Source organism: Arachis stenosperma, chromosome 3, assembly GCF_014773155.1.
Source record: "Arachis stenosperma cultivar V10309 chromosome 3, arast.V10309.gnm1.PFL2, whole genome shotgun sequence".
In the NCBI taxonomy this organism is placed as follows: domain Eukaryota; kingdom Viridiplantae; phylum Streptophyta; class Magnoliopsida; order Fabales; family Fabaceae; genus Arachis; species Arachis stenosperma.
In genome coordinates this window covers 74925535-74950119 of record NC_080379.1, presented here as the reverse complement: position 1 = coordinate 74950119, position 24585 = coordinate 74925535, and the positions used below count along the sequence as shown (strand labels likewise).

General features: G+C 39.7%; 2 non-coding genes across 2 annotated transcripts; one reads left to right on the top strand and one right to left on the bottom strand.

Annotated features, from left to right (window-relative positions):
* Positions 1 to 15132: 15132 nt before the first annotated feature.
* On the top strand, positions 15133 to 15236 carry LOC130971788 (small nucleolar RNA R71). The gene has a single exon (XR_009082998.1). It is a non-coding gene; the product is annotated as a small nucleolar RNA R71 (small nucleolar RNA).
* Positions 15237 to 22136: 6900 nt separating this feature from the next.
* LOC130971885 (small nucleolar RNA R71) lies at positions 22137 to 22240 on the bottom strand. Its single transcript, XR_009083089.1, has one exon. It is a non-coding gene; the product is annotated as a small nucleolar RNA R71 (small nucleolar RNA).
* Positions 22241 to 24585: the final 2345 nt, after the last annotated feature.

Genomic DNA, 24585 nt, shown 5'->3' with positions numbered 1-24585 from the left:
ATCACCATCACTTGAATGGAACCAAGGTGAAGGAACCACGGTTGAACAACCACAAGAACAAGTTCAATACATGCAGAATACTTCAAATTCTCAGGAGGAATTCCATGGTGATACATACAACTCATCTTGGAAGAATCATCCCAATTTAAAGTGGGGAGAAAACCATTGGCAAAAGAACAACAACCACAATCACACCCGTAACAAACAACCAAAATCACCTACCAACAACACTAACCAATAGAAAAACACAAAACACATATCAACACCCCATCATAACTCACAAACCCACCAAAATAACTTCTCTGCACCAAACATCCAACTCACAAAATTACCACACTAATCCACCCAACAACTTCCAACAACAATCAACCCCCATCATACCTCCAATTGACCATCATGAGGCCAGAATCTCAAGTCTGGAAGCAACCTTGCAAGCACTTGCTCAAACCACTCAAGCTTTAGCTAAGGGACAACAAGAACAAGCGGTCACTATGAAGAACATTGAGAGACAAGTGGGACAACTAGCCAAACAAGCCGAGAAACCAACCCATGTCCTCCCAAGTGACACAATACCCAACCCAAGAGAAGAATGTAAGGCTTTGCAATTAAGGAGTGGCAAGGTAGTTGGTGAAAGTTCAAATAAAGAAGCAACAAAACCCAAAGAGCAAGACACAGTGGAGAGGCAAGATGAAGAAAAGGCTTCAACATCTAACAAAGGCAAGGAGGTTGTCAAGCCACAAGGCAATCCACCAAGTCAAGAAGGCAACCGTGATGGCAAGGAAGTATGAATCCACAAAAAGAAAACAAAATGAAGGAGTGAAAGCTTATGTACCCAAGCTTCCATACCCAACTAGGATACACAGAGGAGCAAAGGACCAACAATTCCCAAGGTTTTTAGAGATCTTCAAGAAACTTGAAATCAACATCCCATTGGCAGAAGCTCTAGAACAGATGCCATTGTATGCAAAGTTTCTTAAGGAGTTGATCACCAAGAAGAGGAGTTGGCAAGAAAAAGAAACCGTGGTTCTCAATCAAGAGTGTAGTGCCATCATTCAACAAGGGTTACCTCCAAAACTCAAAGACCCTGGCAGCTTTCTCATACCTTGCACGATTGGGAGCATGGCTGTTGATAAATCACTTTGTGACCTGGGAGCAAGCATTAACTTAATGCCCTTACCTGATGAAGAAAATGATGATTGAAGAGCTCAAACCCACAAGGATGTCACTCCAACTTGCTGACAGATCCATCAAAGTGCCAAATGGAGTAGTTGAGAACCTCTTGGTGAAGGTGGGAAACTTCATATTCCCAGCTGATTTTGTGGTCCTAGACATGGATGAAGAGGGAAACAATTCAGTCATTCTTGGTAGACCCTTTTTGGCTACAGCTAGAACAATCATTGATGTGGAAAAGGGAGAGATGATCTTCAGGGTGCATGATGAGCAAATGACCATAAATGTCTTCAAAGATGCAACACCCTGTTGAGAAAGAAAATTGCATGAGGATTGATGTAGTAGACTCTTTGGTTGAAGAAGTGCTTGACACAAACCATCAAATGAAACAAGAGGAAGTCCATAACATCAAAGGACAAGAAGAAAACACGTTGGAAGCATCAAAGGAACCAAGTGAAGCTACCAAAGAAAAGGCACCAACAAGAGTTGAAACCACTACCCCCTCATCTTAAATATGAATTTCTTGGTGAGAAGGATAGCTTCCCAGTGATCATCAATTCCACATTGAATGCAGAAGAAGAAGAAAAGCTCCTTGTGGTGTTGAGGGCTCACAAAGAGGCATTGGGATGGACCATTGATGACTTGAAGGCATAAGCCCTGCTGTATGCATGCACAAGATACTCTTAGAGGAGGGTTCCAAACCGGTGGTACAACCCCAAAGAAGATTGAATCCTACAATGAAGGAGGTTGTTCAAGGAAGTCCTGAAGTTGTGCAAGGCTGGGATCATCTACCCTATATCTGACAGCCCATGGGTCAGTCCAGTGCAAGTAGTACCTAAGAAAGGAGGCACTGTCATTGTTAAAGAATGAGCTTATCCCAACACGAACAGTGACAGGGTGGAGGATTGCATAGACTATAGGAGGTTGAATGATGCACAAGAAAAGACCACTTTCCTCTACCTTTCATTGATCAGATGCTTGAAAGGTTGGCTGGCCATGCTTATTATTGTTTTCTTGATGGATATTCTGGGTATAATCAGATAGTGGTTGACCCCATGGATCAAGAGAAGACTTCCTTCACTTGTCCCTTTGGAGTCTTTGCATACCGGAGGATGCCATTTGGACTTTGCAATGCCCCAGTACCTTTCAAAGATGCATGCTTTCAATCTTCTCAGACATGGTAGAAAAATTCATTGAAGTCTTTATGGATGATTTCTCTGTTTTGGTGATTCATTCAATACTTGCTTGCACCATCTTACCTTAGTCTTGAAAAGATGCCAAGAAACAAACTTAGTTTTGAATTGGGAAAAATGCCATTTCATGGTACCCGAAGGCATTGTTCTTGGTCATAAAATTTCAAGAAAAGGTATAGAGGTTGACAAGGCAAAAGTAGAAATTATAGAAAAACTTCCTTTGCCAACTAGTGTGAAAGCCGTTAGGAGTTTCTTGGGGCATGCTGGATTTTATAGGAGATTTATCAAAGATTTTTCCAAAATAGCAAAGCCACTAAGCAATTTGCTAGTGGTAGAAAATTCTTTTATCTTTGATGATGAATGCAAGCATGCTTTTGAAACTCTAAAGGCTAAGCTCACCACAGCACCAATCATCACACCCCCAACTTGGGGACTACCTTTTGAACTCATGTGTGATGCAAGCAACCTTGCAATCGGTGCTGTGTTGGGGCAGAGGAAGGAAAAGAGGCTTCATGTTATCTACTATGCAAGTAAGGTATTGAATGAAACTCAAAGAAACTACACCACAACAGAGAAAGAGTTACTAGCCGTGGTGTATGCCTTTGATAAGTTTAGACAATATTTGATTGGATCTAAAGTCTTAGTGTATACTGACCATGCTGCCATTAAGTATCTTATGTCAAAACAGGATGCCAAACCAAGGCTAATTAGATGGGTGCTACTCCTACAAGAGTTTGACATTGAGATCAAAGATAGAAAGGGCAGTGAAAATCAAGTTGCTGATCACTTATCAAGGGTGCCACAAGATGAATGCCAAGACAACCTTCCATCAATAAATGAAGAGTTTCCAGATGAACATCTCTTGCACATTCAACATGTCCCATGGTTTGCAGACATGGCCAACTACAAGGCAGGAAGAATCATTCCACAAGAGTACACAAGACAACAAGTGAAGAAGCTGTTGCATGAGGCTAGGTTCTTCTTTTGGGACGAACCATTCTTGTTCAAAAGATGCCCAGACGGAATGATAAGAAGATGTGTGCCAGAAAATGAGATGAAGAACATACTATGGCATTGTCACAACTCTAGTTATGGTGGTCATTTTGGAGCTGAAAGAACTGCTGCTAAGGTCCTTCAAAGTGGTTTCTATTGGCCTTCAATCTTCAAGGATGCTAGGGAGTTTGTGAGCCAATGCAATGAATGTCAAAGAGCAGGGGGTTTGTCAAAGAAAAATGAGATGCCCCAAAAGTTCATTTTGGAAGTGGAACTCTTTGATTTGTGGGGAATAGATTTCATGGGACCTTTTCCTCCATCCTACACGTTCAAATACATCCTGGTAGCAGTAGAGTATGTCTCCAAATGGGTAGAAGCAATAGCCACCACCACATGTGATACCAACGTGGTCTTGCAATTCCTCAAGAAGAACATCTTCACAAGATTTGGAGTACCCAAAGGGCTTATAAGTGATGGGGGAAGCCACTTTTGCAACAAGCAACTCAATTCCTTACTCCACAAGTATGGTGTTACACACAAAGTAGCTACCCCATATCACCCACAAACCAATGGACAAGCTGAACTTGCTAACAGAGAGCTAAAAAGGATCTTGGAGAAAACTGTGGGAACAACAAGAAAGGATTGGGTTAGGAAGCTAGATGATGCACTTTGGGCATATAGGACAGCCTTCAAGACACCCATAGGAAAATCTCCCTTTCAATTGGTGTATGGAAAGGCATGCCACCTCCCTGTAGAGCTTGAACATAAGGCTTTCTGGGCCACCAAACTTCTAAATCTAGATGCTCAAGCAGCAGGAGAGAAGAGGTTGCTACAACTCAATGAGCTTGAGGAGTTCAGATTGGAGGCATATGACAATGCCAAAATATACAAGGAGAGAGCAAAGAGATGGCATGATAAGAGGATCTCTCAAAGAACATTTGAACCAGGCCAAAAGGTGTTATTATTCAATTCAAGATTGAAGATCTTCCCTGGGAAGCTGAGGTCTAGATGGACTGGTCCATACACCATCACCAAAGTATCACCTCATGGCTATGTTGAATTGCTTGATGAAGCCTCAAAACAAACCTTCACAGTCAATGGACATAGGGTGAAGCACTATTTTGGTGGCCCTTGGAGCAAGGAAGAGAGTGTGCAACTCTTAACATGAGCAAAGAAGCTGCAATGTCGAGCTAAGGACAATAAACAAAGCGCTTCATGGGAGGCAACCCATGCACAGGGAGTCTTTTAATTTCATGTTTAGTAACCAATAATGATCAAGTAGACTAGTACATGGTGTATGCAAGGCACTAAGTTTGGTGTGGCCAATCTTGAAGTAATGGCAAATGTGTGTTCTATAACACTTAGCCACAAACTAAGTTTGGTGTCCATACATACACGAAAATGCTAAGCTATGAAAGTTTTGTCATCTACTTTAGTTATAAAATAAAATAAAATAAAAAAAAAACGTGAAAAAAAAAAGCATTTAATGTAGGTAAATTACTAAGTTTGATGTGGCTATCTTTGGAATTAATTCCATAGAACACTTAGTCACAAACTAAGTTTGGTGTCTTTACTTGCATTATTAATGCTAAAAAAATAGATTAGGGAATCTAATTTAGTCAATTTTGTATAGGAACATAATCATAAGTTTTTAGCCATTAATGTCACTTTAAGAATCTCAAGCCTTTGGCATTTTGTTGCAGGAAAGAAAGAAAGAAGTGATGGAGAATCTTGGAAGCATATAATGAAAGAAGGAAAGAAATGATGGGGAATCTTGAAGAAAGATCACGGATACATAAGGAAGGGTAGTCACATGAATTTTAAACTTTGTGCATGGGGAAAAAGAAATCAACATGCATTGTGCACAAGGAAGCATGCCATGACCGAGCCTTAAATGCCTTCCCACCAACTTTCACTTTAAATACTTCAACCATATTCATTCATCATTCATTCTTCTACCCACCAACTTTCACTTCACTAGCCGAAACTCATACTCAACCTCCAACCTACTCCATGTTTCACAAATTCTAACCTTGAACCTCATCTTTACCCAACAAAAACTCTTGAAGCATCACATCTCTCACATAACCGAAACACTCAATCTCCTTCACCATCATTTTCTACCTTCTCTAAGTCACCGTGCTTATCCCATATCTCTCTCATTCACAATCATTTTCCTTATGCTTGAGGACAAGCATTCATCTAAGTTTGGTGTTGGGGAGATTCAATCTTGCAAGTGAATCTCAATGGCCTCATCATCAAGGGATAGGAGAGAAGATGAATTTGATCAAAGAAGATTCAAATCCAACACAATGAGCGAATTTTTAGTTGGATGTCAAGCAAAGATGTTGTTCCAGAGCTACCATTCAAGCTTAAAAAAGATGAATACCCTGAGATACAAAAAATAATCAGAAAAAGGGGATGGGAGCTTCTCTGTGACCAACCTCAAGAAATAAGCATGCTTCTCATCCATGAGTTCTTCACTAATGTGATAAGAGAATATGATGATGAAGAACCATACATGAGCTATGTAAGAGGTGTGGATGTTGATTTTAGCCCGGACACCATCAATAGGGTGCTAAGGGTCAAGCACAAACAGTTCAAACGACCTAGCTATGAAGAAAGGGTTGAAAATGACCCAAGATATGTGGATGTGGTGAGTGACTTGTGCAGAATAGGCACTGATTGGGTATTGGATTCACATGGCCGACCACTCAAACTTCGGAGAGGTGATCTCATACCTCAAGCAAAAGGATGGCATGACATAGTGAGGAGGTCACTGATCTCTACTTCAAATAACTCTGAGGTAACGGTGAATAGAGCTATAATGATCCATTGCATAATGAAAGGAGGGGAAATCAATGTTGGAGACATTATAGCCAAGAACATCATTGAAATAGCTCAAAAGGTCAAACAGGACAGCTGGCTAGGATACCCTAGTACTATTCTGCGCCTATGTGAAGAAGCTGGAGTGCCTCTGGGAGAATTTGAAGAAACTGATTTGGTCTCTATTGGAAAACCTCTTACCAAAGAAAGGTTGGAGTTCATCACCACAACCCAATTGGAAAGGCAACCTTTAGCAAGAAGGAAGAAAAGAAAAGAAGTAAGACAAGAGGAGGAGCCTCAAGAAATGGATGAATCCCACACCTTGAACATGAACCAACTCCAAGCCGCCTTGGAAGGGATTTCTGGGCAATATATTCACAAATTCAAAGAAGCCAAGAGGAACAAGCACAACAACAAAGGGACCTTTGGCAATTGATGGATCAACAAAGAGGGGTTCAAGTTCAATGGATGAACCAACAAAATGAGTACCAAACACACATGATGGAGTTGCAACAAGAACAATATGCCAAGATGCAAGAAGCCATCAACAATTCAGCTATGGAACATGAAAAAGCCATGGAGAAAGTGATACAAGAACAAGCTCAACTAAGGATAGAGCAAGCTCAGCAAAGAGAACTTCTCCATAGGTTGGATGCTAGACATGAAACACTCTACAGAGATTTCAATGAAAACAGAATGTTCAAGGAAGCCAGGCACAAGGACAGACTTGACTATGACATATGCACCCAAGAAAAGCTTAGTTACCTCTGTTCCACACCCCCATTGATCAACCCACAAATCAAATGTTTTAATGAGGCTCGGAAGATTTTTGAACAGCAAGAACTAGCAAGGGTGAGATTCAATCAACAGAGGCTACAGGAGACAATGATAAGCTCAGGAATTTGGCAAAGAGAAGAGAGGGATGCAACGACACAACAACAAGGGAAAAGGAGGAGCAAAAAGAAAGAAGATCCAAAGGGAGATTCAACAACAAAGCAACAAGGAGAGCTAAGAAGCAAAAAGAAACAAGATCCAAAGGGCAAAGGAAAGCAAGGAGAATCAAGCAAAGGAAAAGGGACATGAAGACTAAAGGTGGTGAAGTTCCTTTATTTTTTCTTTATGTTCTTTATGTTTTAAATAAAGAAGATGTATGTCTGAAATATGGTATACCTTCTAGGATGCATTTTTTTTTTCTTTTTGAAGCATTATCTTTATGTTGCCCATTCCATGCATCACCACTCACAGATTTGGAATAGTTGCTTGTCTTTAATATTTTTACTTGTCATTGGAATAAAAGATGTAGTTTGAGCAAGAACAGAGAGAAATCTAGCTTAAAAAGGATCATGTTGTCCCATAAGAAAAGTGTTAGTATATTTATTGTGAAAGAAGCAATGTTCAAGAAATTCAAAAGAATGCTTGCTAATACAAGACTAGTTTGGTTAAGGATCACAAGGGCTTTATCAGTAAAAGCACAAATAACCTTGACAATAAAGAAAATAGAATACAAAGAATGAAAGGCTAGGCATCAATGACAAAAGTTGGATATGTGTCTGTGGTGATTGATGTTAAGAGACATACTCGGGCTAGTAAATCCGAGGGGTGCTTCATCACCCGGTAACTTGAGTTAACTAACTCGGGATTATCGATTGAAAACCCACAATCAAGAGTAGCTCTATAACAGAACATTTAGCAACCCAAAGAGGTGCTGGACACCACTATCCAAACAAAATTTCAATGTTATATGCCTGTGACTGAATGTGTTAAGGAAAGAGGCTTGAGTGAGCAAATCTTTAAGAGTGTCTCAACACTTAACAACTTGAACCAACTGGTTTGGGATTGTTGATTGAAAGCTTATGCTAAAGAGCCGCCTTAAGACAAGATTTCGAGCTTAATTGAAAGAAAAAGGGAAAGAAAAAAAAGAAGGAAAAAGAAATAAGCAGAAAAAAATTGGTTCAAGGATCATGTGCTAAGGTGTGAAAGAAGTCTAGTGAAGTTAACCAATTTAGTAGTGAAGCAAGCATTTTAATTGAAAAAGTTGAATAGTTGTGTTCAATTACAATAAATTTATGACCACACAAGTGAGGATAACATGCTCAATGAGAAATTACTCTCTGGGAGAACATTCAAGTCTTACATCTTAAATTCTTGAGACAAAGTCCTTTATATTTTGCTTGAGGACAAGCAATACTTTAAGTTTGGTGTTGTGATGCAAATGCATATTTGCATTATTAGTTAGTTAGTTTAGTTAGTTTTAGTTTAAATTCACTCATTTTCTCTAAATAAACAAGTCCTTTTATGAGTTTTGTTTCCATGCATGATGATATCAAGGAACATGTTAATTCTAGCCAAATTCATGCAAATGATTTAAGGAATGCATATATGAATGAGTATGAATGAATCTCATGAAATTTATTGCTTGAATTGGTAAGACTTTGAAGCTATCTCCCTTGTTGATGATAGGTGATGAAACAAGGAAGCATGGAAGCAAGAAGGAGGCAACCAAGGCAAGAAGTTGGCGTTGCCAACTTGGGATTGGCGTTGCCAACTCCACAACATAAGGCAAGCTTGGTCCTGGAGGCAACCAAGGCAAGGAGTTGGCGTTGCCAACTTGGGATTGGCGTTGCCAACTCCACAACACAAGGCAAGCTTGGTCCTGGAGGCAACCAAGGCAAGGAGTTGGCGTTGCCAACTTGGGATTGGCGTTGCCAACTCCACAACACAAGGCAAGCTTGGTCCTGGAGGCAACCAAGGCAAGAAGTTGGCGTTGCCAACTTGAGATTGGCGTTGCCAACGCCACACACAACCACCAAGCAAGCTTGGCAACCCTGGAAGCAAAGTTGGCGTTGCCAACTCTAGAACCAAGTTGCCAACGCTCACACACAAGGAACTTGGCCCTGGAAGCAAGGTTGGCGTTGCCAACTCTAGAACCAAGTTGCCAACGCCACACACAAGACACAAGCAAGGAACTTGGCCCTGGAGGAAGCAAAGTTGGCGTTGCCAACTTGAAGCTGGCGCTGCCAACGCCCACACAAGGAACTTGGCCCTGGATTTGGAGCCTCGAGCACGTTGCCAGCCTAGAAATGAGGGGCGTTTTTGAGGACAACGCAGGCTAACAACGCCAAACAATCAAGCTTGGCCCTGGAAGAAAAGGAGCTGGCATTGCCAACTCAAGATGGGCGTTGCCAACGCCACACAACCAAGCAACAAATGGAGCCCTGGAAGAAAAGGAGCTGGCGTTGCCAACTCAAGAATGGCGTTGCCAACGCCACACAAGAAAGCTTGGCTAGGCACCAAGTTTTGGTGCCAGCCAAGTTGCCAAACGCCCAATGGCGCACCAACCAGGCTGCCAAACGCCCAATGGCGCACCAACCAGGCTGCCAAACGCCCAATGGCGCACCAACCAGGCTGCTAAACGCCCAATGGCGCACCAACCGCGTTCCAAACGCCCAAATGCCGCACCACTCACGTTGCCAACGCTAGATGGGCGTTGCCAACGCCAACTTACCAAAACAAGGCAGCCTGAACATGTCCACTTCAATGGAAGATATCTTGAGCTACAGAGATCCAAATTGAGTACTTCCAGTTGCGTTGGAAAGCTAACATTCAGAGCTTTCCAACCATATATAATAGTCCATGGTGGAGCACAAGATTGAAGCCAAACCAGAGTCATCTTTAGGCCCTAAAAACAAGAACATGAAATGAAATTCAAGGGAGCTAGAGATGATCCTTGGATGTGGGATCGAGCACGTTGCCAACGTGCACAAAGGGGGCGTGTTTTGCAACAACGCCAGCCTCAAGTCCTTGCCTTGGGAGAGTGATGCTCGAGCACGTTGCTAACTTGGGGTTGAGGGTGCGTTATTCACAACAACTTGGCAACAACTTGGCAGCTTGACCTTACCTTCTTTGAGGAGCCATAACTTGAGCTAGGAAAGTCCAATTGAGGTGATTCCAATGGCATTAGAAAATAGACATCAAGAGCTTTCCAATGATGTATAATAGTCCATATTGAAGCTGAAGGTTGACACTCAAATTCTGGGCTACATTTAGCATGAAAGTAAGGCCAAAAAGAGAAAGAGCAAGTTGTTGCAACAACTTGGGCTAGCAACGCCCAAGTCTCAAACTCACTTCCAAGAAATTGGCATGCACGTTGCCAACGTGCACTAAGGCCTGAGTTATTGCCAACAACGCCCCTCAATGGGCCAGAATTGGTGCCAACTTGCTTTGCTTCCCTATTCATCACAAAGGCCAACAACTTCTTCAATTGAGCCAAGAATTCAACAAAGAGAAGCCCATATTGCTAAACCAATTGAAGATCTTTGGAAGAGTTTTAGAGTAGTATAAATAGAAGAGATTGATGTACTTGTGGGGGACTTTTACACTTTTGAATACTTTTTGACACTTAGAATTTTTATACACTTTTAGCACTTGTACTTGGCTTTTGTTAGAACTTCCGGGTACTCTCCCGGAAAGTCATCTTTGGTTTTCTATTGGAATTTTTCTTCTTCATTTCAAGTTTTAAGCACTTCATTCTTCTTCTTCTTCTTCCTTTACACTTAGTTTAATTCTTGTTTATGGCAATTGTTGTTGAATTTGGAGCAATGACTCACTAAACCCCACTTTCATTAGGGGGAGGAGCTCTGTTGTTGGAATGGATTGATGAACCCATCATTCCTCCTCAATTCTAGTGGTTGATCTAAAGAGGGAACTCTTGCTCTTCATAGATTCAACCACCATCGAGAGAGGGGTTAATCTACATGAATTATGTGGTAAATTTGAGGAATGAGCCACATAATTCAGTTTAGAGTTCATCCTTTCATGATTTCTTTAATCAATATACCTTGGTTAGTATGTGAGATGTAACTCTCCTTGGTTGAGATTATAGAAATTGTGTGGCTGGATAATATATGAGCTTCATCTCTTCTCATGAACAATTAGATCACGAGAGTGGCAATTGGCTATGTTGAGAGAGATTGAATCACCAAGAGATTGGGGTTCAATCACCCACTTGCCATAGATCTATACCCATGATTGAGAGGAATTTGACTAACATCAATTCATGAAAACTAACATCTCTGATCCCTAATGATCTTCTCTACCATCAATTCTTATTTCTTTTGCTTATTAGTTGTTTGAATACCCATCACCCCATCTCCCTTTACATTCTTGCAATTTATTTTTCTTGTCATCTACATTCTGTCTCTTTATTTCTTGCTCTTGCTCTTATGCTCTTTAAATTTCTGCAACCTTTAATTCCTAGCAATTTATCTTTGATGTCATTTAAGTATCTTGCACTTTAAGTTTTCATCATTTACTTCCATTTTATTTCTATTGTCCTGTTCTTAAATTCCTTGCAATTTAAATTCCTGCACTTATGTTCAAAAGTTACATTAATCACAAAATCAAAATCTTATTCGCTTAACTAAATCTACCATTTAACTAAAGTTGCTTAATCTACCAATCTCCGTGGGATCGACCTCACTCTAAGTGAGTTTTACTACTTGATACGACCCGGTATACTTGCCGGTCATACGTGAAATCTAATTTTTACGTATCACTCTCCAATCATGATGCTATGAATCATGATGGCCCGATCCACAGTAACTTCAGATCGGTTGCTAGTGGGAATAATGGAGCGTTGAATGAACTCCAACCATCCTCTAGCCACAGGCTTGAGGTCCAGTCTTCTTAGTTGAACTGGCTTGCCTTTGGAGTCTCTTTTCCATTGAGCTCCTTCCACACATATGTCCATTAGGACTTGGTCCAACCTTTGATTAAAGTTGACCCTTCTAGTGTAGGGGCGTACATCTCCTTGTATCATGGGCAAGTGGAACGCCAACCTCACATTTTCCGGACTAAAATCTAAGTATTTCCCCCGAACCATTGTGAGATAATTCTTTGGACTCGAGTTCATACTTTGATCATGGTTCCTAGTGATCCATGCATTGGCATAGAACTCTTGAACCATTAAGATTCCGACTTGTTGCATGGGGTTGGTTAGGACTTCCCAACCTCTTCTTCGGATCTCATGTCGGATCTCCGAATACTCATTTTTCTTGAGCTTGAAAGGGACCTCAGGGATCACCTTCTTCTTTGCCACAACATCATAGAAGTGGTCTTGATGGCTTTTGGAGATGAATCTTTCCATCTCCCATGACTCGGAGGTGGAAGCTTTTGTCTTCCCTTTTCCTTTTCTAGAGGATTCTCCGGCCTTAGGTGCCATTGATGGTAATGGAAAAACAAAAAGTTTATGCTTTGACCACACCAAACTTAAAATATTGCTCGCCCTCGAGCAAGAGAAGAAAGAAGATAAGAAGAAAAAAAAAGAAAATATGGAGGAGATTGAGGAGATGGTGTTTCGGCCAAGGTATGGAAGAGGGGGTTGTGTTGTGTGAAAATGAAGTGGAATGGAGGGGATTATATAGGAAAATGGGAGAGGGTAGGTTCGGCCATTTAGGGTGGGTTTGGGTGGGAAAGTGTTTTTGAATTTTGAAGGTAGGTGGGGTTTATGGGGAAGAGTGGATGGATGTGAGTGGTGAAGGGGGTAATTGGGAAGAGAGATTGAAGTTGTTGGGAAGTGTGACATGGGGAAGAGCGTTATAGGATTAGGAGGTAAGGTGGGAATATGTTAGGTGGGGATCCTGTGGGATCCACAGATCCTGAGATGATCCTGTAGGGTTCACAGATCCTGAGGTGATCCTGTGGGGTCCACAGATCCTGAGGTGTCAAGGAATTACATCCCTGCACCAAATGGGCTTGCAAAATGCCTTTGCATACCATTCTGGCGTTAAAACGCCGAGGTGATGCACGTTCTGGGCGTTCAACGCCCATGTGTAGCATGTTCTGGGCGTTCAACGCCCATGTGTAGCATGTTTCTGGCGTTGAACGCCAGTTCCATGCTTGTTACTGGCGTTCAGCGCCAGCTTTTCTCAAGGCACATTCCTGGCGTTCAAACGCCAGAATGTTGCTTATTTCTGGCGTTCAGCACCAGATTCATGCTCTATTCTGGCGTTGAATTCCAGCCAGATGCTCCTTACTGGCGTTGAACGCCAGTCTGTCCTTCCTCCAGGGTGTGATTTTTCTTCTGCTGTTTTTGATTCTATTTTTAATTTATATATATATATTTTCGTGACTCCACATGATCATGTACCTAATAAAACACAAAATAACAATAAAATAAAATTTAGATAAATAAAATTGGGTTGCCTCCCAACAAGCGCTCTTTTAATGTCATTAGCTTGACAGTGGGCTCTCATGGAGCCACAAGATGATCAGGTCAATGTTGTATAGTCCCAACACCAAACTTAGAGTTTGGATATGGGGTCTTAACACCAAACTTAGTGTTTGGTTGGGCCTCCCAACACCAAACTTAGAGTTTGACTGTGGGGGCTCTTCTTGACTCTGAACTGAAAGAAGCTCTTCATGCTCACTCTCTTTTGTCACAGAGGGATGGCCATGTGTCTTAAACACAAGGTAGTCCCCATTCAATTGAAGGACTAATTCACCTCTGTTGACATCTATCACAGCTCCTGCTGTGGCTAGGAAAGGTCTTCCAAGGATGATACACTCATCCTCTTCCTTCCTAGTGTCTAAGATTATGAAATCAGCAGGGATGTAAAGGCCTTCAACCTTTACTAACACGTCCTCTACTACTCCATAAGCTTGTCTTAATGACTTGTCTGCCAATTGTATTGAGAACAAGGCAGGTTGTACCTCAATGATCCCCAGCTTCTCCATTACAGAGAGTGGCATAAGATTTATCCCTGACCCCAGATCACATAGAGCTTTTTCAAAGGTCAATGTGCCTATGGTACAAGGTATTAAGAACTTGCCAGGATCTTGTTTCTTTTGAGGTAAAATTTGCTGAATTCAGGTATCTAGTTCACTAATGAGCAAGGGAGGTTCACTTTCCCAAGTCTCATTACCAAACAACTTGGCATTCAGCTTTATGATAGCTCCTAAATATTGAGCAACTTGTTCTCCAGTCACATCTTCATCCTCCTCAGAGGAAGAATAGTCTTCAGAGCTCATGAATGGCAGAAGGAGATTTAATGGAATCTCTATGGTCTCTATATGAGCCTCAGATTCCTTTGGATCCTTAATAGGAAATTCCTTCTTGCTTGAGAGACGTCCCAGGAGGTCTTCCTCACTAGGATTTTCGTCCTTCTCCTCCCTTGTGCATTCGGCCATATTGATTACATCAATGGCTTTGCACTCTCCTTTTGGATTCTCTTCTGTATTGCTTGGGAGAATACTGGGAGGAGTTTCAATGACTTTCTTACTCAGCTGGCCCACTTGTGCCTCCAGATTTCTGATGGAGGATCTTGTTTCACTCATGAAACTGAAAGTGGCCTTTGACAGATCAGAGACTAGATTGGCTAAATTAGAAGTGTTTTGTTCAGAATTCTCTGTCTGTTGCTGAGAAGATGATGGAAAAGGCTTGCTATTGCTCAGCCTATTGCGTCCACCATTGTTAAAGCCTTGTTAAGGCTTCTGTTGATCCTTCCATGAGAAATTTGGATGATTTCTCCATGATGAAATATAGGTGTTTCCATAAGGTTCACCCATGTAATTTACCTCTGCTATTACAGGGTTCTCAGGATCATAAGCTTCTTCAGAAGCTGCCTCTTTAGTACTGTTGGATGCATTTTCCCATCCATTCAGACTTTGAGAAATCATGTTAACTTGCTGAGTTAACACTTTGTTCTGAGCCAATATGGCATTCAGAGTATCAATTTCAAGAACTCCCTTCCTCTGAGGCGTCCCATTATTCACGGAATTCCTATCAAAAGTGTACATGAATTGGTTATTTGCAACCATGTCAATGAGTTCTTGAGCTTCTGCAGTTGTTTTCTTTAGGTGGATAGATCCACCTGCAGAATGGTCCAATGACATTTTCAAAAACTCAGATAGACCAGAATAGAATATATCTAATATGGTCCATTCTGAAAACATGTCAGATGGACACCTTTTGGTCAATTGCTTGTATCTTTCCCAAGCTTCTTAGAGGGATTCACCATCTTTTTGTTTGAAGGTCTTAACATCCACTCTAAGCTTGCTCAACTTTTGAGGAGGAAAGAATTTATCCAAGAAGGCTGTGACCAGCTTATCCCAGGAGTCCAGGCTATCCTTAGGTTGTGAATCCAACCATATTCTAGCTCTGTCTCTTACAGCAAAAGGGAAAAGCATGAGTCTTGTAGACTTCAGGATCAACTCCATTCGTCTTAACAGTCTCACAAATCTGCAAGAACTCAGTTAAAAACTGGTAAGGATCTTCAGATGGAAGTCCATAAAACTTGCAGTTCTGTTGCATTAAAGCAACTAGTTGAGGCTTAAGCTCAAAATTGTTGGCTCCAATGGCAGGAATGGAGATGCTTCTTCCATCAAATTTGGACGTTGGTTTGGTAAAGTCACCAAGCATCCTTCTTGCATTATCATTATTGGGTTCGGCTGCCATCTCCTTCTCTTGTTCGAAAATTTCTGAAAGGTTACTTCTGGATTGTTGTAATTTAGCTTCTCTGAGTTTCCTCTTCAAAGTCCTTTCAGGTTCAGGATCAGCTTCAACAAGAATGCTTTTGTCCTTGTTCCTGCTCATATGAAAGCGAAGAAAACAAGAAAAGAAAGAGGAATCCTCTATATCACAGTATAGAGATTCCTTTATGTTAGTAGAAAAAGAAAGGGGAGAAGAGTGAAGAAGAATGGGTTCGGATTTTTAGATTAAGAGAGGTAAAGAGAAGTGTTAGTAAATAAATAATTAAATAGAATAAGAAAAGAGAGGGAGAATTCGAAAATTAATTTTTGAAAAGGAGTTAGTAATTTTGAAATTTAAAGATAAGATATGATTAAAATAAAAATTTAAAACAAAGAATTTTTGAAAAAGAGAGAGGTATTTTCGAAAATTGAAGAGGGAAAAGTAGTTAGGTGGTTTTGAAAAAGATAAGAAACAAACACAAAGTCAAAGAGTTAGTTGAAAAAGATATTAAAATCAAATTTGAAAAGATAAGAAGATAAGAAGTTAGATAAGATATTTTTGAAAAATATTTAATTTTTAAAATTACTTAACTAACAAGAAACTAAAAGATATGATTTTAGAACTTAAAGATTGAACCTTTCTTAACAAGAAAGTAACAAACTTCAAATTTTTGAATCAATCACATTAATTGTTAGTGTAATTTCAAAAATATGATATAAAGATAAGAAAAAGATTTTGAAAAAAAATTTGAAAAAGATTTTTGAAATTTTCAAAAAATAGAAAAAAGGAATGAAAAAGATATAATTTTTGAAAAAGATTTTGAAAAGATAAGATTTTTAAAATTGAAAATTTGACTTGACTTGTAAGAAACAACTAATTTTGAAAATTTTTGACTGAGTCAACTCAAATTTTCGAAAATTGTGAGAAAAATAAGGAAAAGATAATTTTTTTTTTGAATTTTTAAAGGTGAGAGAGAAAAACATAAAAATTTTGGATCAAAACACAAGATGCATGCAAGAACACTATGAATGTCAAGATGAACACCAAGAACACTTTGAAGATCATGATGAACATCAAGAACATATTTTTGAAAAATTTTTAATGCAAAGAAAACATGCAAGATACTACACTTAGAAATCTTTAATGCATGGACTCTAACAAACGAAAAATGCATATGAGAAACAACAAACAACACAAAGTAAGAAAACATCAAGATCAAACAAGCAGACTTGTCAAGAACAACTTGAAGATCATGAAGAACACTATGAATGCATGGAATTTTTGAAAAATGCAAGTAAAATTTTTAAAACATGCAATTGACACCAAACTTAAAAATTGACTCCAGACTCAAACAAGAAACACAAAATATTTTTGTTTTTTATGATTTTCTAATTTTTTTGTATTTTTATAAATTTTTTTCGAAAATATTCTTTAGAAAAACGAAAATAAGAGAAAAATTTTGAAAACTTTTTGAAAAGAAAATAAAAAGAAAATTACCTAATCTGAGCAACAGGATGAACCGTCAGTTGTCCATACTCGAACAATCCCCGGCAATGGCGCCAAAAACTTGGTGCACGAAATTGTGATCTATTATTTTTCCCATGATGTTGGCAGCTATAATTAAATACCCCAAAGAGATTATGGTATGATGAATTGGGATCTTAATAATCCCTGGTAATGGCACCAACAGCTTAGTGTTGTTGTTGGACCAAAAGAGTTACAAGCACTGTTAGAGAATCTCACAACTCCGTTCAACTAACCAGCAAGTGCACTGGGTCGTCCAAGTAATACCTTACGTGAGTAAGGGTCGATCCCACGGAGATTGTTAGTATGAAGCAAGCTATGGTCACCTTGTAAATCTCAGTTAGGCAGATTAAATGGTTTATGATAAGTTCGAAAATAAATAATAAACAGAAAATAAAATAGTAAATAGTTACTCATATAATTCCATGGTGGGAATTTCAGATAGGCCTATGAAGATGCTGTGCTCCTCTCGAATCTCTACTTTCTTATTACATTCATCCAATCCTTCTTACTCCTTTCCATTGCAAGCTGTATGTAGGAAATCATCGTTGTCAATGGCTACATCCCATCCTCTCAGTGAAAATGGTCCTATGCTCTGTCACAGCACGGCTAATCATCTGTCGGTTCTCAATCAGGTTGGAATAGAATCCCTTGATTCTTTTGCGTCTGTCACTAATGCCCAGCCTTCAGGAGTTTGAAGCTCGTCATAGTCATTCAATCCCAGAATCCTACTCGGAATACCACAGACAAGGTTAGACTTTCTGGATTCCCGGAATCCTACTCGGAATACCACAGACAAGGTTAGACTTTCCGGATTCCCATGAATGCCGCCATCTATCTAGCTTATACCACGAAGATTCTGTTGGGGAATCTAAGAGATATGCGCCCGGCCTAAGGTAGAACGGAAGTGGTTGTCAGTCACGCGCGTTCATAGGTGAGAATGATGATGAGTGTCACGGATCATCACATTCATCAAGTTGAAGTGCAACGTATATCTTGGAATAAGAATAAAAGAGAATTGAATAGAAAATAATAGTAATTGTATTTAAACTTTAGGTACAGCAGAGCTCCACACCCTTAATCTATGGTGTATAGAAACTCCACCGTTGAAAATACATAAGTGAAAGGTTCAGGCATGGCCGAATGGCCAGCCCCCCCCCCCCCCCAAAACATGATCAATGGCCGCCTAAGATGAGGAATAAAACAAAACTGAGACCAAAGATGAAACGTGATCAAAAGACGACTAATACACTAGTAAAAAGTCTTATTTATACTAAACTAGCTACTAGGGTTTACAGAGGTAAGTAATTGATGCATAAATTCACTTCCGGGGCCCACTTGGTGTGTGTTTGGGCTGAGCTTGATCTATCCACGAGCTGAGGCTTCCTTTGGAGTTGAACGCTGAGTTATAGCGTGTTTCTGGCGTTCAACTCCGGGTCGTGACGTGTTTCTGGCGTTTGACTCCAGACAGTAGCATGTACTTGGCGTTGAGCGCCACTTTACGTCGTCAATTCCCGAATGAAGTATGGACTATTATATATTGCTGGAAAGCTCTGGATGTCTACTTTCCAACGCCATTAAGAGTGCGCCATTTGGAGTTCTGTAGCTCCAGAAAATCCATTTTGTATGCAGGGATGTCAGATTCCAACGGCATCAGCAGTCCTTTTGTCAGCCTTTTTCAGAGTTTTGCTCAAGTCCCTCAATTTCAGCCAGAAATTACATGAAATTACAGAAAAACACACAAACTCATAGCAAAGCCCAGAAATGTGAATTTAACATAAAAACTAATGAAAACATCCCTAAAAGTAGCTTGAACTTACAAAAAACTACCTAAAAACAATGCCAAAAAGCGTATAAATTATGCGCTCATCACAACACCAAACTTAAATTGTTGCTTGTCCCCAAGCAACTGAAAATCAATTAGGATAAAAAGAAGAGAATATACTATAAATTCCAGAATATCAATGAATATTAATCATAATTAGATGAGCGGGACTTGTAGCTTTTTGCTTCTGAACAGTTTTGACATCTCACTTTTTCCTTTGAAGTTTAGAATGATTGGCTTCTCTAGGAACTTAGAATTTCGGATAGTGTTATTGATTCTCCTAGTTAAGTATGTTGATTCTTGAACACAGCTACTTTTATGAGTCTTGGCCGTGGCCCTAAGCACTTTGTTTTCCAGTATTACCACCAGATACATAAATGCCACAAACACATAACTGGGTGAACCTTTTCAGATTGTGACTTAGCTTTGCTAAAGTCCCCAGTTAGTGGTGTCCAGAGCTCTTAAGCACACTCTTTTTGCTTGGGATCACAACTTTAACCACTCAGTCTCAAGCTTTTCACTTGGACCTTCATGACACAAGCACATGGTTAGGGACAGCTTGATTTAGCCGCTTAGGATGCTCAAAGCCTTGGATCCTTTTTACCCTTGCCTTTTGGTTTTAAGGGCTATTGGCTTTTTCTGCTTGCTTTTTCTTTTTCTTTCTATTTTTTTTTTCGCAAGCCTTTTCTTTTTCACTGCTTTTTCTTGCTTCAAGAATCAATTTCATTGATTTTTCAGATTATCAATAACATTTCTCTTTGTTCATCATTCTTTCAAGAGCCAACAGTTTTAACATTCATAAACAACAAGATCAAAAATATGCACTGTTCAAGCATTCATTCAGAAAACAAAAAGTATTGTCACCACATCAATATAATTAAACTAAATTCAAGGATAAATTCGAAATTCATGTACTTCTTGTTCTTTTTGAATTAGAAACATTTTCCATTTAAGAAAGGTGAAGGATTAATGGAATTATTCATAGCTTTAAGACATAGTTACTAAATGATCATGAAGTAGAGACACAAAACATAAATGAACACAACATAAAAACCGAAAAGCAGAAAGAAATAAGAACAAGGAATGAATCCACCTTAGCGCCGTTGCCGGGGATTGTTCGAGTTTGGACAACTGACGGTTCATCTTGTTGTTTAGATTAGGCATCTTTTCTTCAGAATTTTTAAGAATGAATTTTAGAGTTTCAAGGTGATGTTCTTATCATCACAAAAGCTTATTGATTCTCATCAATTTAGCTGTTGAATGTAATGTCCTGCTGAAGCTTGGCTAGCCATGTCTAATTTCTTTAAACTAAATCTTTAGACTAACATTGCATGATTCCTGGAATTCTTATTAAAAATTTTAAATCTCTTTATTTTCTTTTCCATATAATTTTCGAAAAAATCCAAAAAAATTATAAAATCATAAAACCAAAAATAATTTTATGTTTCTTGTTTGAGTCTAGTGTCTAATTTTAAGTTTGGTGTCAATTGCATGTCTTTATTCTTCTAATTTTTGAAAATTACATGCATTATGGTCTTCATTGATCTTCAAGTTGTTCTTGATGATTTCCTTGCTCTGATCTTTAAATTCTCTTGTCTTGAGTGTTTTGTTGTTTCTCATATGCATTCTCAATTTGTTAGTGTCAATAGTATACAAACTTCTAAGTTTGGTGTCTTGCATGCATTGTTTATTTGATCTTAGTGGCATTTTGATTATTCCTCATCATTAAAAATTCAAAAAAATTTTTAAATGTGTCTTTTCAAGTCAATAATACAGAGAATTGAAGATTCAGAACACATAGCATAGGAATTACATAGAAAAAGCTGGGCATTCAAAACACCCAGTGAGGAAGGAAAACTGGCGTTTAAACGCCAGCCAAGGTGCCTGGCTGGGCGTTTAACGCCCAAAAGGGTAGAGTTTTGGTCGTCAAACGCCAGAATGGATACCATTCTGGGCGTTTAACGCCAAGATGGCACAAGAGGGAAGATTTTGTTTTTAATTCAGATTTTTTTCAAGTTTCCATAATTTTTCAAAATCAAATCTTTTTCAAATCATGTCTTTTCAATCATATATTTTCAAAATCAATTTCTCTCCATTTTCAAAAATACTTGCTAACAATTAATGATTTGATTCAAACATTTCAAGTATGTTGCCTTTTCTGTTGAGAAAGGTTTAATGTCTGAATCATATCTTTTAAATTTCTTGTTAGCCAAGTCATTAATTTTAAAAATCATATCTTTTTAAAACCATAACTTTTCAATCATATCTTTTTGATTTCTACTTTCAAAAATCTTTTTCAAAAATCACTTTATTTCTTTCCCAACTTTAATTTTCGAAAATCATTCTTCAATTTTTCAAAATTTCTTCAAAATCTTTTAATTTACTTTTGAAAATTCTTCCCCTCTTCTCACATCCTTCTATTTAAGGACTAACACTCCTCCACTCTCAACAATTCGAACTCTATCTCTCTTGATAAGTTCAAATTCTTCTTCTTCTACCTCCTCCTTCTATTCTTCTTTTCCTCTGACATCTCAAGGAATCTCTATACTATGACATAGAGAATTCCATATTTTCTTGTTCCCTTCTCTTTCATATGAGTAGCAGCAAAGACAAAAGCATTCTTGTTGAGGCTGACCCTGAACCTGAAAGGACCTTGAAGCGAAAGCTAAGAGAAGCTAAAGCACTACTCTCTGTAGAGGACCTAACAGAAATCTTCAAACAAGAAGAAGACATGGCAGCCGAAAACAACAACAATGCCAACAATGCAAGGAAGGTGCTGGGTGACTTTATTGCACCTACTCCCGACTTCTATGGGAGAAGCATCTCTATCCCTGCCATTAGAGCAAACAACTTTGAGCTTAAGCCTCAATTAGTTTCTCTAATGCAACAGAATTGCAAGTTCCATGGACTTCCATTGGAAGATCCTCATCAGTTTTTAGCTGAATTCTTGCAAATCTGTGACACTGTCAAGACCAATGGGGTTGACCCTGAGGTCTACAGACTTATGCTATTCCCTTTTGCTGTAAGAGACAGAGCTAGGATATGGTTGGACTCACAACCTAAAAAAAGCCTGAACTCTTGGGAAAAGCTAGTCAATGCCTTTTTGACAAAGTTTTTTCCACCTCAAAAATTGAGTAAGCTTAGAGTGGAAGTCCAAACCTTCAGACAGAAGGAAGGTGAATCCCTCTATGAAACTTGGGAAAGATACAAACAATTGATCAGAAAGTGTCCTTATAACATTCTTTCTGAATGGAGCATCATAGGTATCTTCTATGATGGTCTGTCTGAACTGTCCAAGATGTCATTGGACAGCTCTGCTGGAGGATCTCTTCATCTGAAGAAGACGCCTGCAGAAGCTCAAGAACTCATTGAAATGGTTGCAAATAACCAATTCATGTACATTTCTGAAAGGAATCCTGTGAACAATGGGACGAACCAGAAGAAAGGAGTTCTTGAGATTGATACTCTGAATGCCATATTGGCTCAGAACAAAATATTGACTTAGCAAGTCAATATGATTTCTCAAAGTCTGTCTGGAATGCAAGCTGCACCAGGCAGTACTAAGGACGCTTCATCTGAAGAAGAAGCTTATGATCCTGAGAACCCATCAATGGAAGAGGTGAATTACATGGGAGAACCCTATGGAAACACTTATAATCCTTTATGGAGAAATCATCCAAATCTCTCATGGAAGGATCAACAGAGACCTCAACAAGGTTTCAATAACAATAATGGTAGAAGAAACAGGTTTAGCAATGGCACGCCTTTTCCATCATCTTCTCAGCAATAGACAGAGAATTCTAAGCAGAGCCACTCTGACTTAGCAACCATGGTCTCTGATCTAATCAAAACCACTCAAAGTTTCATGACTGAAACAAGGTCCTCCATTAGAAACTTGGAGGCACAAGTGGGTCAGCTGAGTAAGAAAGTTACTGAACTCCCTCCTAGTACTCTTCCAAGCAATACAGAAGAGAATCCAAAAGGAGAGTGTAAGGCCATCAACATGGCCGAATTTGGAGAGGAGGAAGAGGCAGTGATCGCCACTGAGGAAGACCTCAATGGACGTCCACTGGCCTCCAATGAGTTCTCTAATGAGGAACCATGGAAATCTGAGGCTCACACTGAGACCATAGAGATTTCATTGGATTTACTTCTGCCATTCATGAGCTCTGATGAGTATTCTTCCTCTGAAGAGGACGAAGATGTCACTGAAGAGCAAGTTGCTAAGTACCTTGGAGCAATCATGAAGCTAAATGACAAGTTATTTGGTAACGAGACTTGGGATAATGAACCCTCTTTGCTCACCAAAGAACTGGATGACTTGACTAGGCAGAGATTACCTCAAAAGAGACAGGACACTGGGAAGTTCTCAATACCTTGTACATTAGGCACCATGACCTTCGAGAAGGCCCTGTGTGACCTAGGGTCAAGCATAAACCTCATGCGTCTCTCTGTAATGGAGAAGCTAGGGATCTTTGAGGTACAAGCTGCAAGAATCTCACTAGAGATGGCAGACAATTCAAGAAAACAAGCTTATGGACTTGTAGAGGATGTTCTGGTAAAGATTGAAGACCATTACATCTCTGCTGATTTCATAGTCCTAGAGACTAGGAAGTGCATGGATGAATCTATCATCCTTGGCAGACCCTTCCTAGCCACAGCAAAGGCTATGATTGATGTTGACAGAGGTGAATTGGTCATTCAAGTGAATGAAGAATATCCTTTGTGTTTAAGGCTCAAGGATATCCCTCTGTAACCATGGAGAAGAAGCAAGAAGAGCTTCTCTCAAAACGGAGTCAAACAGAGCCCCCATAGTCAAACTCTAAGTTTGGTGTTGGGAGGCCACAATTAAATTCTAAGTTTGGTGTTGAACCCCCACATTCAAACTCTAAGTTTGGTGTTAGGAGGTTCCAACATTGCTCTGAACATCTGTGAGGCTCCATGAGGGCCCACTATCAAGCTACTGACATTAAAGAAGCGCTTGTTGGGAGGAAACCCAATGTTATATTTATCTATTTTCCATTGTTATCTTATGTTTTCTATAGGTTGATGATATGTGAAGTCACAAAAACAATTGAAAAAGCAAAAATAGAATGAAAAATAGAAAGAAAAATAGCACACCCTGGAGGAAAAGCTTGTTGGCGTTTAAACGCCAGTAAGGGCAGCAAATGGGCGTTTAACGCCCAGTCTGGCACCATTCTGGGCGTTTAATGCCCAGTCTGGCACCATTCTGGGCGTTTAACGCCCGAAAGGGGCACCAGACTGGCGTTTAACGCCAGAAAGGGGCACCAGACTGGCGTTTAACACCAGATAAGGGCAGCAGCCCGGCGTTTAATGCCAGGATTGGCAGAAAGGGCGTTTTAGCACGCCACTTGGTGCAGATATGAGCTATCCTTGGCACCTCAGGATCTGTGGACCCCACGGGATCCCCACCTACCCCACCACTCTCTCTCTTCTTTACCCATTCACCAATCACCTCGATACCTCTTCCCCAAAAACCCCTCACCTATCAAATCCCACCATTCTCTTCACCACTCACATCCATCCTTCATAAAACCCCACCTACCCCACTATCCAAATTCAAA